This window comes from Hemiscyllium ocellatum, chromosome 19 (genome assembly GCF_020745735.1).
Source record: "Hemiscyllium ocellatum isolate sHemOce1 chromosome 19, sHemOce1.pat.X.cur, whole genome shotgun sequence".
In the NCBI taxonomy this organism is placed as follows: Eukaryota; Metazoa; Chordata; class Chondrichthyes; order Orectolobiformes; family Hemiscylliidae; genus Hemiscyllium; species Hemiscyllium ocellatum.
In genome coordinates, this window is record NC_083419.1 from 42,045,266 (window position 1) to 42,064,092 (window position 18,827).

Consider the following 18,827-nt stretch of genomic DNA (forward strand, 5'->3'; position numbering starts at 1 on the left):
CAGGGATCTTGTTCCTGATTACTATTTCAAGACACAGATGGAATGTGCACGCATGGGATGCTCCAATTTAGGAAAGGATCAAATTGGATATGATACACTTACCAAGGTCAAACAGTTAATTCCTACCAAACCCTCGTTAGAGTTTGGAAATTTCTAACAATTACAGATGGTAGTGGTTTTACTAAAGTGATATTGACTGCAAACACCAGATGGAATTTGCAAATGGAAATGGTCTCTGTGCAGAAAGCTGTCTGGCCTGTGCCAGCCCTCTGAAAGTGCAATTCACCCAGAACCACTCCTTGGTCTTTCCCCTATATCTCTGCAAAGGTTTCCTTTCAAATAACTATCCAATTCCTTTTTAAAAGCATCAATTACCATGTCTCTATCATACTCTTAGTGTGTTTAGTGTGTTTCAAATTCCAATTAGTCACTCCATGAAAATGTTCCTCAAGTTGCTTTTGCTGATTAGTTTATTTATGTCACCTTGTCTTCTATTCTCCATTAGGAAGATATTTTTCCCCTATCTTCTCTGCCCAAATTCCTCACAATTTTGAATACATCCATCAAAGCTCCTCTTTGTGCATCATCAAGGGCCGAAGGGCCTGACTGAATTGTAATGTTCTATGTTCATCTTCATCTTTCCATGGGGGAGAGCCCCTGCTTCTTCAATCTATGTAACTGAAACTCCTGAGACATTTCTTGTGAATGCTTTCTGCACCCTGTAATAAGGCCGTCACTTCTTTCCTAAGCCTGGTGTCCAGAACTGAATGCAATACATGTCTACATTGAACCAATGTGTTAGACAGTGAACTAAACTTTCTTACTTTTATACTGTTATGCTTCTATTGGTAAAACCCAGGCTGCCAAGTACTATATTAAATCACTCAACCTTTCCTGCTATCTTTGATTATGTATGCACATGCAAAATCAGATCCTTCTGTTCCTGCACCCCTTTTAGAACTATTGATTTTATACCATCCTTCCATGGTCCTTACACCAAAAGGAAGCACTTCACATTTGTCTGCATTGCAGTTAATCTGCTAATTGGTTGCTGAATTCCACCACCCTAGCTATGTCATTTTGAAGTTCCCACCCTATCCTCCTCATGGTTCATGGTTCTTCCATGAATGTGGAAATGGTGTCCTGTATACCAAGGTCAAGGTCATCTATATACATCAGGAACAGGGAGGCTTCTAACATTGATTGCTGGGGAATTCCATTATAAATCTTCCAATCTTTTGTGTTTTATTAGCACACAGGTCTCAGAAAAGTAGTAAGGATCTCAATCTTACTCTGTATAGCTAGCTAGCAGCCAGCCTGTTAACTATTCGGTTGGACAAACTGGCTGTCAGTCAGTTCATTGACCAGTCAACTAAGCACTTAACAAACTAGAGATGGCAGTAAGCACTTTACCCAAAGTATACATGCTAGTTTGAGATGTCATATTGTGTTATATTTATTGTTAATAAACTTCCAGACATCTGTCTCAATAAGAACCCAAGTTTCCATGGTACGTGTTAACATAAACAAAATCGTATCCCGTTGTGGTAGCTGTAACTTGGCACTAGAAGCTAGTCACAGGAAGTTGATACTGCAGGCTGGGAAAATGACAGAAGCAGCAGCAGTTGTGAAAAGCTCTTTTCTTCACAGTCACCCATCATCTGTCAGACTCACAGCTGGATATCAGATCCACCAAGCTAGACTGAAGGGTACACCTGCACTGAAACACATGAATCATTACAGAAGAACAGTTGTGAGTATACTCCCTCTCTCTAGGGGAAAAAAAAGGTTGTGGTGTCCTTTTTTTTAAAAAAGGGCAATTTATAAGAAGACAGTTTCGATTTGGTAAACAATCCTCAAACCAAGTATAGCCCGGAACATTCTTCCTAAAGGACTACCTGTGCACTGTTGTTGTTTGTTTCTGACATTTTCTTTTCTTTGTCAATGGCACTAAATCAGTAAAAAAGGCCATACGACATCACCCTGATACTTTTTGATATGAGTGTCACAAACAGATGCAGTTCAGCTACTTCTTTTAAAAACAATATATATGAGAAAGCAGCAGCCTCTAAAGCAGGAACAAGGAAAGAAACAAAAGCATAGAAGCCAACAAAATAAGGGAATCATTACAATGCAAAAATTTGTCATGTGTACTGGCCATTTTTAAAGAGCACAACGTGGTGCAGTAAAAATGGAAAGCAAACATCTGAACATGGATTGGATTCCAATGACACTGTATCAAAAATTCACAGCCATCACTTCAAAGGTCGACGAATAGCTGATAAAGAAAGGCAAGCAGTCAAAGTTCTTACTTTGGGAAATGAAAGATTGTGAAGAATAAAATTCTTCAATATGTCAAGTGATCCACAAGCAGGGTCACAGTCTAAGGATACTGGGTAGGCCATTTAAAACAGATGAAGAGAAAATGATTCATACAGAAAGGAGTGAACCTTTGGAATTCTTGCCACAGAAAGCAGCTGAGGCCAAATGTTTGGAAGATTAGCTTAAGTTTTAATCAACTTCAGGATACAGAGACTTAAGTTGATGTAATACTAGCAACAGCGATGTGAAGATAATGACAAGGGTACAGAATGTGATTTCATTTAAGTTAACTGAGCCAAAAGGCTTATGGAACTGATCAATCTTTTTGAAAGGCATTTCTGGACAAAACCCAACATTTATACCATCAATGCACTGCAACGTGGAAGATGCAAATTCACAGCAATTGGAGCAGGGCAGCAACATCTGCAGGGCCATGATTCTGTAACATTCATTGCAGTCACCAATAGGATCAGTAATACATGCAAAATTTTGCAGGAAATGTAGACTGCCTCATCTGCCAGAAAAGCATCCAGCATTTTGTGACATATGTAAGCTATGTTCCAGAACTGGACAGTGTGTTAAAATGGGTTAAAAACAATGACTGCAGATGCTGGAAACCAGATTCTGGATTAGTGGTGCTGGAAGAGCACAGCGTGGACGCTTCAGGCTCACTGCCTTTATTCCTGAGGAAGGACATTTGCCCGAAACGTCGATTTTGCTGCTCCTTGGATGCTGCCTGAACTGTCGTGCTCTTCCAGCACAACTAGTCCAGAGAGTGTTAAAATGTATAAAGCCAAGTACTCAGAGAAACCTGAAGTGCAAGACACAGTTCCACAGAAACGTGACAAAAAGCCAACCAAGGCACAATGTCAAAGGCATTTCCAAACTTCACTATGATTTTACTTCAACCTACAACCTCAGATGATCTCCCTTACATCATATATAACACACAACATTTGTCTTAATCTGTCCTACAACTATCAATTCTGTTGACTTTTGTGATAATGTTCCCAATACTATTGAGCAAAACAATTCACATAATTATAATACTTTATATGAAACATATGCCAAATTGTGCATGGCCACTGCAACTCAACAGGTAGTGGTTAATGTGAAATGAACAATTACATTAAATACCAATTTGCCTGTACATTTCAAACATCAGGTGATTCTCTCAAGCTGATATCCACTAAGAACTGCAGATAGTAAACCAAGATAATTTTCATCTTTAAAAGCTTTTATTTGCACAAGACCTTCAATGTAAATGAAAAAAAAGTCACCCCACTGAGATGAGATTATAGAGGAGAGAGCCAGGAAGAGAAGTCCAGGATATGTGAAATAATTGTGCATTATTTGGGTTTATTTGTGAAGTGTATTCTGAACTTTAACCTGTCCAATCATTGTGAAAGCTGCAATTACTTTGCAACAACAGGCAACCCAATCCATTAGTGTGTGATGCCAAAGAATGATGACTCCAAAATGCTCTCCTTCAATTCCCCACATCATGAATCTCGTTCTCAGCCAGCTTGTGAGCCAGAGTCTCACTACGTTTCCATTTCTGCCAGCACAAAAACATTTCATATAGCATTCACTGACTTCATTTCTGCAGCTCAGAGAAAGACTCAACTTCATTCTATATAAATGAAATTCTATTTTTTACCAATACTCTCAAACATTTCTTAAAAGTACTAATTGGCATTTAAATAAACCTCCAGACATAGTTTGAAGTAGCCAAAATAACCTGTATGTGTTTGAAACAATGAACAGACAAATAACTGACAATCAGAAACAAAAAAAGAAATTGCTGGAAAAGCACAGTAGGTCTGGTAGCATCTGTGGACAGAAATCAGAATTAACATATCGGGTCAAGTGACCCTTCCTCAGAACAGGCTTGTTCCTATGCTGTACATCTCTATGACTATAAAAAAAATCTGAACTGGTACATGAATAGGAAGAGTTTATAAGCGTCTGGGCCAAATGCTAGCAAATCAGTTTTATGACATGTGTTTGGCAAAGACAAGTTGGACTGAAGAATCTGTTTCAGTGGTGTATAACTCTATGACTCAAATTCCCACTTCCTCATCTACTCAAGGTGTTCACTTTTTCAGACAGATTACACATTGAGAGCAGACAAATACTTGAAAGATTTGGAACAGTACTTTGCTTGCAAAATGGCAAACATACTGAACAGTAAAACGGACCTGAAAATATGCAAATCATAAGCAATGGATTCAATTAGGAGAGAAATTTGCATGAACTCCTAGTTTGGCCATCTTATATAATTACCAGCCTTTCACAGTTAACTGCAGCTCCTCAGCAATGCTAATGATGTACAATTTCAAAACATGCTGGTTACAGTCATTTTCCATGCTTATACTACAAGGATACTTGCTTCTTTACTGCTGCACAGTTGAGATCATTAACAACATGTAACATCAAAGCAGTCCCCAGTAAATAGATGATCAATAATGGCTTGTCTGAAAAGAAGTTGCTGGCCAATGCTACAACATTGAAAGGCACGCAGGGAACTAATGAGTTCAACACGCGGCGAGATATTGAACAATTCTTCCGCCGCCTTCGCCTCCGTGCCTACTTTCACAACCAAGACACCCGCCCACCCTCGGACGACCCCTTCTCCCGCCTCCAACACACCCCATCCACCTGGACACCCCGTGCTGGCCTCGACCTCTTTATAGCCAACTGCCGCCGTGACATTAACCGACTCAACCTGTCCACCCCTCTAACCCACTCCAACCTCTCACCCTCAGAACGTGCAGCCCTCCACTCCCTCCGCTCCAATCCCAACCTCACCATCAAACCCGCAGACAAGGGAGGCGCGGTGGTAGTTTGGCGCACTGACCTGTATACCGCTGAAGCCAAACGCCAGCTCGCGGATGCCTCCTCTTATCGCCCCCTTGACCACGACCCCACCTCCCACCACCAAACCATCATCTCCCAGACCATCCAGGACCTCATCACCTCAGGGGATCTCCCATCCACCGCCTCCAACCTCAGAGTCCCACAACCCCGCACCGCCCGCTTCTACCTCCTGTCCAAAATCCACAAACCTGCCTGCCCCGGCCGACCCATTGTCTCAGCCTGCTCCTGCCCCACCGAACTCATCTCCCAATACCTCGACACGGTCCTGTCCCCTTTAGTCCAAGAACTCCCCACCTACGTTCGGGACACCACCCACGCCCTCCACCTCCTCCAGGATTTTCGCTTCTCCGGTCCCCAACGCCTTATTTTCACTATGGACATCCAGTCCCTGTACACCTCCATCCCCCATCACGAAGGACTCAAAGCCCTCCGCTTCTTCCTTTCCCGCCGCACCAACCAGTACCCTTCCACTGACACCCTCCTTCGACTGACTGAACTGGTCCTCACCCTGAATAACTTCTCTTTTCAATCCTCCCACTTCCTCCAAACTAAAGGAGTTGCCATGGGCACCCGCATGGGCCCCAGCTATGCCTGCCTCTTCGTAGGATATGTGGAACAGTCCATCTTCCGCAACTACACTGGCACCACCCCCAACCTTTTCCTCCGCTACATCGATGACTGTATCGGCGCTGCTTCGTGCTCCCACGAGGAGGTTGAACAGTTCATCAACTTTACTAACACCTTCCATCCTGACCTGAAATTCACCTGGACTGTCTCAGACTCCTCCCTCCCCTTCCTCGACCTTTCCATTTCTATCTCGGGCGACCGACTCAACACAGACATCTATTATAAACCGACTGACTCCCACAGCTACCTGGACTACACCTCCTCCCACCCTGCCCCCTGTAAAAACGCCATCCCATATTCCCAATTCCTTCGTCTCCGCCGCATCTGCTCCCAGGAGGACCAATTCCAACACCGCACAGCCCAGATGGCCTCCTTCTTCAAGGACCGCAGATTCCCCCCAGACGTGATCGACGATGCCCTCCACCGCATCTCCTCCACTTCCCGCTCCTCCGCCCTTGAGCCCCGCTCCTCCAACCGCCACCAAGACAGAACCCCACTGGTTCTCACCTACCACCCCACCAACCTCCGCATACAACGTATCATCCGCCGCCATTTCCGCCACCTCCAAACGGACCCCACCATCAAGGATATATTTCCCTCCCCTCCCCTATCAGCGTTCCGCAAGGACCACTCCCTTCGTGACTCCCTCGTCAGATCCACACCCCCCACCAACCCAACCTCCACCCCCGGCACCTTCCCCTGCAACCGCAGGAAATGTAAAACTTGCGCCCACACCTCCACACTCACTTCCCTCCAAGGCCCCAAGGGATCCTTCCATATCCGCCACAAGTTCACCTGTACCTCCACACACATCATCTATTGCATCCGCTGCACCCGATGTGGCCTCCTCTATATTGGTGAGACAGGCCGCTTACTTGCGGAACGCTTCAGAGAACACCTCCGGGCCGCCCGAACCAACCAACCCAATCACCCCGTGGCTCAACTCTCCCTCCCACTCCACCGAGGACATGCAGGTCCTTGGACTCCTCCACCGGCAGAACACAACAACACGACGGCTGGAGGAGGAGCGCCTCATCTTCCGCCTGGGAACCCTCCAACCACAAGGTATGAATTCAGATTTCTCCAGTTTCCTCATTTCCCCTCCCCCCACCTTGTCTCAGTCGGTTCCCTCAACTCAGCACCGCCCTCCTAACCTGCAATCCTCTTCCTGACCTCTCCGCCCCCACCCCACTCTGGCCTATCACCCTCACCTTGACCTCTTTCCACCTATCCCACCTCCATCGCCCCTCCCCCTAGTCCCTCCTCCCTACCTTTTATCTTAGCCTGCTTGGCTCTCTCTCTCTTATTCCTGATGAAGGGCTTATGCTCGAAACGTCAAATTCTCTATTCCTGAGATGCTGCCTGGCCTGCTGTGCTTTGACCAGCAACACATTTGCAGCTGTGATCTCCAGCATCCGCAGACCTCATTTTTTACTCGAAGATAGCAGAAGTACACCATTTTAAAAGAAAATCTGTTTTCTTACTTCATAAGTACTTAAAACTGGCTCACCTACAGACCTGATACAAGATTTTCACAAAGGAAGGTAACTTCTTTTCAGTGTACCTGAACACTGTACCCAAACACTGTACCCTAAACACTGCATCTGAACACTTTCCCCTAAACACTGTACCCTAAACACTGTATCCGAACACTTTCCCCTAAACACTGTACCCTAAACACTGTACCCAAACACTTAGCCCTTAGCCTTTTATGGCATTTCAAATGCTTATCAAATATTTCTTAAATGTCCTTTTAGGTCGTGAGTTCTAGATATCCTGAACTGTTTGGGAGAAAAGATTTTCTTTTCAAATCCCATCTAAATCTCCTGCTCTTTCCCTTAAAACTGTGCATCAGGTTATTGATTTCGTAAGTGACTAAAAGTTTCTTCCTATCTACCCTATTTATGCCCTTCAGAATGCTATAAACCTCAATCAGATCCCTCCTCAGAGTTCTCTGCTGTAAAGAAACCATCCCCAGCCTACCTAGTATCACTTCACAGTTGAATTGTCTCATCCCAGACAACATCCTGATGAATCTCTACTGCACTCTCTCTTCCTGCAATGTGGTGACCAAGATTGCACACAGAATTCCAGATGTGACCAAACTAATGTTGCATACAGCTCTATCGTAACCTCCTTGCTCTTGTATTTAATGCCTTGACTACATGTCCTGCTGCCTTCAAGAATCTGTGCACATGCACACTAAGATCCTTCTGATCTTCTGTGTTTTCGAGGATTCTACCATTCACCACGTACTCCCTTGTTTTGTTAGTCCTCCCACATTTTTGCAGGATTAAATTCCATTTGCCACTGTCCAGCCCATCTGACCAGCCTGTCTGTACCTGTGGTCTAAGGCTTTCCTCCTTGCTATTTACCACACCACCAATTTTGTGTCACCTGAACACATTGAACATACCTCTTATTTACCTGAGCTCTGATTTTTTTCTCAGGGATTTCTTTTTGCCTCCAGTTGATTTAATACATAACTGCCTGCACCTGTATTTATCCCAATCATCACCTCCAATTTGTGGAAGTAACTTTTTCTTCTTTATCTCATTGTGAACATGATTGCTAATCCATTTAAGGGATGTTTATTTAGTTTGAGCTTAGCGAATTTTAGATATTCTTTAATGAAGATTACATTTATGCTGTTTTGTTTTGTTTAAATCTGTGTAGACGGATCTTTTCTTTGTCGGAAAAGCCCATCTGGTTCATTTAATGTCTTTCAGGGAAGGAAATCTGCCATCCTTACCTGGTCTGGCCTTCATGTGACTCCATACCCATAGCAATGTAAGTGACACTTAACTGAGCAGTTAGGCATTGACAATCAATGCTAACCTAGCTGGCAATGTCTCTGTCCTGTAAATAGATTTAAAGAAAGGTTCTAATAACTTCATGACAAACCAAAGTATTTTACAAACAATTAAGAGCTTTGATGTGTGGTCACTATTTTAATATACGAAACACATCAGCCAATTTTCACATGGCAATACGACACTAACTGACTAATTTCCTTTCAAATATAAAATTGACAAACAGATAAACTGACTGTTTTAATATAGTGTCATAAAATGTTTTGGATTGCCTAAGAACACAGGCAAAGGTCTAATTTTCCTTTTCAAAAAATGATGGAGTACATAAAGTAGCCTTTGATCCTAGCCAGATGTTAATGTTTCACTTGAGCATCCTCCCAACTTTCTTCATTTAATACCTTCAGTATTTCTCTCTGTTCTCTTCTCCCTCATGCTCATCTGGCATCCTGTTAGTCTCAACTATTCTTTGTGATAGTGAGTTCTCACTCCAAGAAATGTGCAGCATTCCCTCAGTACCATACTGGAGTGTAACACCGAAGTGAAACACAAACACACAACCTTCTGACTCAGGGACAAGCAACGAACCATTCAACCACATCTTGCATTCTCAACTGAAAGATGCTGAAGGAATTAAGAATGGGAATTGCGGTGGCACAGACTTTAATCCTCCTCAGATTGGAGTAGGGACAGATATGAGTCTCAATGCTGCTCCTGGCCCATGCCTCTGGCCTCCAACTCAAACATAAAGGTCCCGCCTGTGACCAGAGTGCAGTAGGCCCCTTATTGAGCCGTGATACATCTCCCTGCCCTTGGCACTCTTTTAGATACAAAAGAGGTGCCGGAGGCTTGGAGAATTGCAATATTACATCTTTATTCATAAAGAACACAAAAATAAGTCAAGCAACCACACTTAAACTGTGACAGTGAAAAAGCCTTTAGAAAGGATTATCAAAACTAACACTCTTAGACAAATGTGCATTAAATAAGGTATTCCAGCATTGGCAAAGAACTGAAGATCAGACAATTCCAATTTATGATTGATTTGCAAAAAGGACAATAGGACATAAGGAAAAGGGTTTTTTAAAAAAAATACATTAAATGGTGAGGGTCTGGAACACATTGCCTGACAAGAGTATGATGGAAACAGATTAAATTGTGGTTTTCAAAAGAAAATTGGATAATTATCTGAAGAGAGAATAGTTGCTAGATAAAGGTAGTGGATTGGGACTAGTTGGGTTGCTCTTGCAGAGTTGGCTCAGACAGGTACGGCCAGTAGGCCATCACTGTGTGTTAACTAATCTATAATTTTATTGAAATGAATGTACAAGCATTTCAATGTGTAATGTGAATCATTACCAGAAAGGATATCATGGATCAGTGACCAGGAATGGAAACAATGTCAATGGTGTGATGTTTGCTATGAAATCAATGTTACTTACATAGAAAGCCAGCAATTTCTGGGTGATAAAACATGCACAGCATATGAAAGCCTAGAAACCATTATCCAAGGTATAACATTCTCTCCCTGAAAAAACACCATATTTCTATCTCGACCCCCATTCAAGTAACATTGAATGGCATCATATTGCTTTTTCACTCCAGAGATAGAAACTAAATTTACCAGAAAAAGTTAGGTTTTGTTCATCCAATATAAATATCCCCTTGATAACTTGGCCAGATTCAGTTATTGTCAAAAAACAATCTCTGGCACTGAAAAATTACATTTGCAAATATGGAATCTCATGTTTTTAGTTGGGACAAACACAACTTTAAAACTTTTTTCTTTGTGTCCTCCTTCTCAATCTAATGTCAATTCAGAAATTCAGGCATGCCTGTGACTCATTTTCAATGACATTTGCTTTAATCTTGGTTTGATAATCTGAAGTAAAGCCATCATGATGCCATAGGGCAGCTGCCTCAGAGAAGGTGTGTGCACGAGAGAGAAAACTGGTGGTGGTTTAACCTGAGGGTCACCATGTCTCAGGCAAAGAGGGTGGGTGGTTGGAGGGGTGAGGGGCAGAGTTGAGAAGGTTCAACCTTCATGGTGACCTTGGCCAATATAGGAATTGAACCCCCCTGCATTACAAATCAGCTGTTCGACCAACTGAGCCAACTGACCCCCTTACTCTTCTATTCTTTTTCTTCAACAGTTTGAAAGAGATCAGCTGGCTGGCCAGACAAATTGTTTAGCCTATATTAAACCATCATGTGTCCTTGGCAGCCAATAAAAAGCATGGCAAGACCCAGGTCTCATCATAAAAGGTAATGCAGGAACTCTCAAGACATTTAAGAAGTATTTCATTGAGCCACATGAAATGCTGTAGCATCCTAGGCTATGGGCCACACGCTAGCAGATGGAATTGGAATAGATAGCTGTTTGCTGATTAGAGTGGACAAAATGGGCTGAAGGGCCTTTTTGGTGCTGTAATAACTCCACGACTGTGACTATGAATTCTTAACATTTTTAAATGAATCAAGATAGACAGTCATCAATTAGATACTGCATACAGTACAACTACTGAAAAGGACACAAACATTCCCTCATGTTCTTACCTTCATTTCCGCTCACAAACAATTCAAAATGGTCCTTAAGGTACTGCCTCATAGGGGCAGACCAGTTAAAGGATTTCAAAACCAGTTAAAAATAAACTCTGAATTGCCATATTTTTCATTCAAAGCAGCCAATAATAGATAATTTCAACAAGTAAAAAATGTTTCAAAAGTATCTAACCTCAGAATGGAGCAAACGGGATGTAGTCACAAAGAAGAAATCCACTGAACAAAGGCAGAACTGAAGTCTTAAGAAGCTATGCAATATGGATGAAGAAGGGACAGTTACTTCTCTATTTGTTTAGGCTACAGCACGAATTTCAGTCAGGCTAATGTAATGGAATGAATAGAAAACCCTATTCTCTGCTGCAACTACATTCCAATGCACAGTACATCATGGTGCAGTTGTGAGCTAAAAAAAAGTGTCTGGCAATGGTAGACATATTCTGTAACACAGTCACATTTGTGGAATTCAATTTAACTACTCTTCCTTAAAGGCATTTAAAATGACTCTGATAGTTCCACCAAATCAGGACTGTATTGTGTGTGTAAGCCTATGAGAATATACAGTCGGTGACAATTACCACCAGTCTCCATTCAAAACTTTACAAAGAAAACAAACCTAAAAAAAATTGGTAACCAAGTTTTTACATGGATCGCTTTTAAGTTTTTACTTCAAAATACTTTTTAACGTGTTAAAAATAAAACAATAATAGAACAATCAATAATTAAGTATGCTACCAGCATTTTACAAAATATAAGGCAAAATTAGAATCCATAATTTACATATGAGAACAAGCAACTTTGTTAACAATGGCTATTCCCTCCTAACAGCCAATTCTGGATGAAAATGTTTCTCAGGGAGATTTATTTCAAGGTAGAATAGAAAATGTTTCCAAAGCAAATTCATTTGTAAATAATGACTAAAAATGCATCTTATCACATTCAAACAATTACCATCAGGTTTGGAAATCAAACTAACCAGGAGTGTGCAAAAAATGTATGTGCCAATTCTAGGCATGAAATTTTGTTCGAGGCAGAGTTAAAGAACACAACTTGCGTTAGGACAAGAATAAGTTATTTAAATCTATCTATCCTCGACCTCACTTAGAATACTTGGACGTTGCTCAAGAAATGCCACCAACTTAAATGTATTCATAATTTCAGTTATGACATGATAGAATTTGATCAGTAAAGGATCAGAAACCTGAAGCAAGGATTTAAATTAATTTAAGGAAAGTATCAAAGATAACTTGAGATGAAAAGGTGATTATTATCTTTCCTGCAACATGTAGAATCATAGAATCACAGAACCATACAGTGCAGCAAAGCCCTTCAGCTCATTGAGTCTGCACTGACGCATGAGAAACACCTGAACTTTGATCTAATCCCATTTGCCAGTCCCTGACTCATAGCTTGAATATTATGATATACCAAGTGCTCATCCTGGCACATTTTAAAGGATGTGAAGCAACTCGCCTCTACATTCCCAGGCCACACATTTCAGACTGTCACCACACTCTCTGGGTAAAAAAGATTTTACTCTTACCCCTCCTAAACCTCCTTCCCCTCAGTTTGAATCTGTGTTCCCTTGTGACTGGCCCTTTAACTGCAGGGAATAGCTGCTCCTTATCCACTCTGTCCATGTCCCTCATAATGTCATACACCTCAATCAGATTACCCCTCAGTCTTCTCTGCTCCAACAAAAACAACCCAAGCCTATCCAACCTTTCCTCATAATTTAACTTTTCCAACACAGGCAGCATCCTGGTGAATCTCCTCTGCATCCCCTTTCAGTGCAATGTTATCCATCCTGTAATATGACAACCAGAACTGCACACAGTACTCAAGTGGTGCTCTCACCAGTTCTATACAACTCCAACATGACTTCCCTGCTTTTGTAATCTATGCTTCGATTGATAAAGGCAAGTGTCCTATGTGCCTTTTTACCACCCTACTAACAAGCCCTTCCACCTTCAGAGATCTATGGACCAACACTCCTAGGTCCCTTTGTTCCACAAAATTGCCTCATGTCATGCTGTTCATTGAATACTTCCTTGTCAAATTTATCCTTCCAATGAGCATGTGTTTTGTCATCAGCTATTAACACAATCAGAAATTTGCAATTATAATAAAATGACTCTGCTCCAGTATTCTGATCTGAAATTTCCAAGCAATGACAATGATTTCTAGCTCTTCTTGCTTTTATTTCAGATTTTCAGCGTCAACAACGTCGTGCTTTTAATTCCAAAGAGATTGTCTAGAGTTGTTGGTTTTATCTTTCTTTTCCCTGAAGCAAACTAACTCAGTTGGTGTAATATTTCTCTGACTAACTGTAAACACACTGTGCAGCTTCATCTAAGCATCTAATCTCCGTGGTCAGATTCGACTTTAAGAACAATGACCATCTCCAATCACTTCCCCTTGACATTCAAATGAATTACCATCATCAAATTCCCTAATCTTAACATTGTAGTCTAGAGGGAGGTAGTGGCATACTGGTAATGTCACGGTGCTAGTAATTAAAAACACCAGGCTAATGTTCTGGGCATAGTTCAAATTCGACCTCTAGAGATGGTGAAATTTGAATTCAATAAAATAAACAGGAATTTTAAAAAAATAGCACCAAAGGCAACCAAGCAGCCACTGTCAACTGTACCAAAATGGTTTAGAATATACAATACAGAAACAAGCCACTTAATGCTGGGTATTAATGCTTCACTAAACCACACTGCCCTCCCTCATCCAATACTTTCAATTCCCTTCTCCCTCAGATGCTTATAGATTTTTTTTAATGGGGAACCTAGATACTATTCATCTCAGCCATTCCTGCAGAAGTGTGGTTTCACAATGTCATTTCTGACTGGGCAAAAACACTTCTTTTGAACTCCTCATTAATTTGTAGGTGACTATCTGCACTAATGGTCTTTGCTTTCAGTGTTCCCCTTGAATGGGAACAACATGGCATGAGTTTTTCAAGGTGGTTCATAACGCTGACACTGGGATCCCAGGATTGCCGAGTGAACCAAATCAAACACAAGCTTTCCAGAAATGGCCCGTTAAGAAGATGTGTTTGGAGCCCTGTCCAATCAGAGCTTGTGGCCATGTTGCAGCATTAAAAGGTAGATAACTCAGTGTTGCCCACAGACAGAATCGTCAGTGTCCTCACCATGTAGCTCATATCTGGTCATCAGGAGGAGTGACAGTGATCCCATGAAGGCATGTTCAGTGAGAGTAAGCAGCAAGCAAATATTAGCAAAGACTCTCCATGAAGTCATGATTTGGAGATGCCGGTGTTGGACTGGGGTGTACAAAGTTAAAAATCACATAACACCAGGTTATAGTCCAACAGGTCCAACATTTACACATGAAAGAAGTGAAACTTTACTGTATTCTAACAGATGAAAGGCTTAACAGACAATCAATTTTTCAATGTATAATTTCAGTTACATCACACTGCAAATTTTTGCTATAAATTCTGTGTTACGATCGAGCCCTCCACTGTCACCTGATGAAGGAGCGTCGCTCCGAAAGCTAGTGTGCTTCCAATTAAACCTGTTGGACTATAACCTGGTGTTGTGTGATTTTTAACTCTCTATGAAGTAAGCACAAGGACATGCCTGCTGCTTTGGGAATAGGGTCCTGATGGGAATTACAGCCAGCAAATAATTTTAAATGCAATAATGTTTCACAGCTAGGACCTTGATATGCAAAGTCAACTTAGATCTACTTTCAGGTTCTGGCCAGTTGGAGTAGGCCTGTGTACCAACTTTGTGGTGTACAAAATTGAAGATAGTGGATTCCCACCGCTGCTGAACAGGTGACCAGTGAGTCTGGCAGTCAGTCAGTCTCTAAGAAAACCGTTCAGAGGAAAAACCTGAGCAACTGAAAAATAGTTCTTTCCAGATTTTCTTGCACTCAACAAGTTTGGGAACATTCAATCTACAATATCAAATCCTCTCAATTTATAAATAAATCAAAAGGTTTCTCCCATCAGCCTTCACTCTCCAGAGAAGTAAAGCCACACAGTATAATTCCATAAATATGTTTACACATATCTTTTCTCATTTAACAATATGTAAACCAATTTATAAACAATGTATCAACTGTGATTTAACCAGACATCAATATAAATTTAATTTACACTTTTTTAATTCTGTCAATCTAGAAATAAACATCAGCGCTCAGATTATTTTTATATTTTTATTAACTTCCATGGTAACTTTTGCAAAGAAAGCATTGAGTTTGTCTGAAAGACAAATATCGAAGTCTACCTAGGCAGTAGTCCTTATCTCCCTTCTGTATGAATCAGCTACTGGCATCACACAGAGCAACCAGAAGGATTCCATCATCACCGTCTGGGAACTGTGATATCATAGAGCTGGACAGAATACCCAACACAGAGATCCTAGCGTGATGCTGCCTGAAATCGAGGTCAGGTTTCATCACAGCTCAGCTTTACTAGGTCCACCACACGGCTTGAATGGAGGATTTCCAGACTCAAAAGGCAGAGCACAAGAACTCCCACCATAGGATCACCCAAAGACAGCGTGCAAGCTGGTTCTCAATACTTGAAAAATAATCACCTTGGATAAGCACAAGTCTCTGCCATCAAACTTGAAAGTTGATGGCTCAGGATAAGCACATTTGGCAGAAAGTCAATGCCCTCATCCATGCCTCCAACACTGACTTCATATTCAATATTTACAATCAGTTATATAAATGGAATCTTGCTTCAATGAGACAATATTAGCCTAGGCTGTAAACAGTTTTATTTTGTTTGCTGAATGCTCATCCATGAGAGCAATGGTAGAGGTATCCATCATTACTTGTAGCAACTGTACATTGAAGTCCCAATTTTCTTTGGATTATCTAAAAAAATTTAAATTTTCATTTCTCAAATAAAATGCAACACTGCATTTTTTTTACTAAATTGCAATACCTCAATGTTGACTATATTAGAACTTCAGAATTTTTGTGGGTGAATGTAAATACTGTTGGTTTATTGACTTGAGAATGGTTAGAATATAATGATTAACGCTTACTTGCAGTAAATGCCAACATAGTTCACATGTAATGCTGTTTACTGCACTGATAAAAGAATAAACTCGCAAACATATAATAGTTTTTATTGCATCCTTGGATGACCCAAATAGACTTGCAATTAAAATTGTTGTGACAATATCTTATTTTTCAATAATTTCTTATGCACTAATGCACTTTAAGGAATGGAATCTGCTGTCCTTACTTGGTCAGGCTTACATGTGACTCCACACCCACAGTAATGTAATTGATTCCTACCTGCCATCAGAAATGGCCTAGAAAGCCAATCAGTTCAAGGGCCTTTAGTGGTCAGCAGTTAATGCTGGCCTTGCCAGTGATGCGCACATCTCATGAAAGATTCTTAAAGATAATTCCATCATGTTAACAATCAGAACACCACTGGCCACGCCAAAAGAGAAATAAAAATTAGACAAAGATTGCATAAGGTCCATGGTATAGTACACAGTATTTATTATAAACAGGTGTTGCCAAGGCAATAACCAGGGTTCACATAATGTCTATAAATACTTCAAGGAAGCTATTGACAGTATCAACTTAGCTCAGTCAATAATATAGGGAGGAATTAAAATTACAAAAACCACTGTCAGATTTGAGCTCACTGCCAAGGCTGATACTCTACTATAGTGTTTTGAGGTAATACAACACCGGCGGAGGTACTGTCTTCCATATGAAGTATTAGCAGGTAAATAGAGTTTCAAGTTTTGGGTTAACATAAACAGCTCCTATGACATTAACCGAAGGGAACAACATTGTTGTGCTCGAATGAGAATTGATGAAGATGGAAAAACAAATAAGTCACTCACTTGCACTTGGTGGGACCTTGTAAACTTCCAAATACATTGGATGCAAGTCTCTTTGGGACATTCAAAAACATAATTAAAACTATTTTATGCTTGAGATTTTATTCTTCTTACCAGAGCACTGAACAGCATTGCATGTGCATTATGTTGTCATTTACTGCAAGTAGGCATTAATCATTATATTCCAACTATCCCTAGGTCAATCAGCAAACTGTATTTACATTCCCCCACAAAAATTCTAATGGCCTTATTAGTTTCTTCTTTATCCATACGCATCAGAAATAAAATGCAAAATGTTATTTAGGAAGTGCATGCTGAAGCTTCACCTACTCCCAGAATACATTTAAATGCCTTATTTTAAAATGAATCATTTTGCAATGCCAACTATGCCCAATGAGTCCAACTAAATAAGTGCAGACAGGTTAGCTTCCTGAACTATACTGTAGAAACTGTGGCCTACTGGAAGAAATATTTACACATTTAGCAACACACAAATACATACATTCACACATTATGTCTGGTTTCATGCAATGGCTGTTCATTGGTAGTTTCAACTTTGCCAATTGAAGTTCAAACCCTTCAGCTATACATGCTGAAAAAAGTCTGTGCAATACATTCCATATTTATTCTACAAATCTAACAACAAATTACTGAGGAAGACTTTCCCTCGAAATTGCTAATCATTACAAGTTACTGACCAATTTATATGGTTCTGTTATATGTGAAATCTGATTTTCACGACTATACCGTACTCTACATATTAATTGCCATGAAATTCAAAAATAGTGTCCAAACATCTGTAAGAACCTGTGTGAACAGGTTCATTAAATACCTGTAATGCTTAACAGCACCATGCCTTTTCATTATTCTGCAACTATTAATAACTACCAGTATGGTGGCTCAGTGGTTAGCATTGCTGCCTCACAGCACCAGAGTCCCAGGTTCAATTCCAGCCTTGAGTGACTGTCTGTGTGGAGTTTGCACATTCTTCCTATGTCTGGTTTCCTCCCACAGTCCAAAGATGTGCAGGTCAGGTGAACTGACCATTCTAAATTGTCCATAGTGTTAGGGGAATGGTTCTGGATGGGTTACTCTTTGAAGGGTTGATGTGGACTTGTTGGGCCGAAGGGCCTGTTTCCACACTGTAGGAAATCTAATTTAATCTCTCTCACCCAGAAAATGAATGTGTGAGGTCTCATTCCTTCAACTTTTGAACAGTTGGAAATTTTAAAAGTATAAATGTAAATATTTTTCTTACTTTCCCTGTGTTATGTCTCAATTCAAACTTGCCTTCCCTCTCTTTCTGTATCAGATTTGACACTGAAATTAAATTACCCTTCTTGGCCCTCCTTTGGCTTATTTTTCACTGCACTAACTTGATTTATTAACGGAGGTGTACTGTTGAGTTGCACTGTTCACCAAAGTCCAAGATGCCCTGTGGCTATTGTTGCCGGAAGTGTGAAGAGAAAATGACACAAACATTCTTCAGAAACTGGATATTGTTTTTATTCCGAGTAATATTGCATAACAATGTAAGATTTTAATTACAATTCCAGTAACACCTTCAAGCATTTGAAAGAGATAAACAGTACAAAGAAGGTTGGAAAGGATTCAAGACAATATGTTAACATGCTAAAAAGCCAAGTTTGATTTTTTTTCCACAAATTGCAAATAATCAGCAATTTGTTTCAAAAACTGATAAACACTTCACACCCATGGAAGTAGAAATTGAGTTCTGGCCAATCAAACACCATACAGCACTGGGCAGCAG

At 40.7% G+C, this 18,827-nt stretch overlaps 1 protein-coding gene across 2 annotated transcripts in view; it reads right to left on the reverse strand.

The window, feature by feature from the left end:
- The window catches only part of b4galnt3b (beta-1,4-N-acetyl-galactosaminyl transferase 3b), a 193,256-nt gene that overhangs the window by 140,483 nt on the left and 33,946 nt on the right, over positions 1 to 18,827 (reverse strand). Inside the window, exon 1 of one of the 2 annotated variants that reach the window (XM_060839851.1) lies at positions 11,374 to 11,435. The exons of the other annotated variant lie outside the window; for it this stretch is intronic. The gene's annotated coding sequence lies outside the window, so the exon portion shown is untranslated. Of the gene's footprint in view, positions 1 to 11,373; positions 11,436 to 18,827 lie in introns of those variants that run through there. 2 annotated transcript variants of the gene reach the window in all.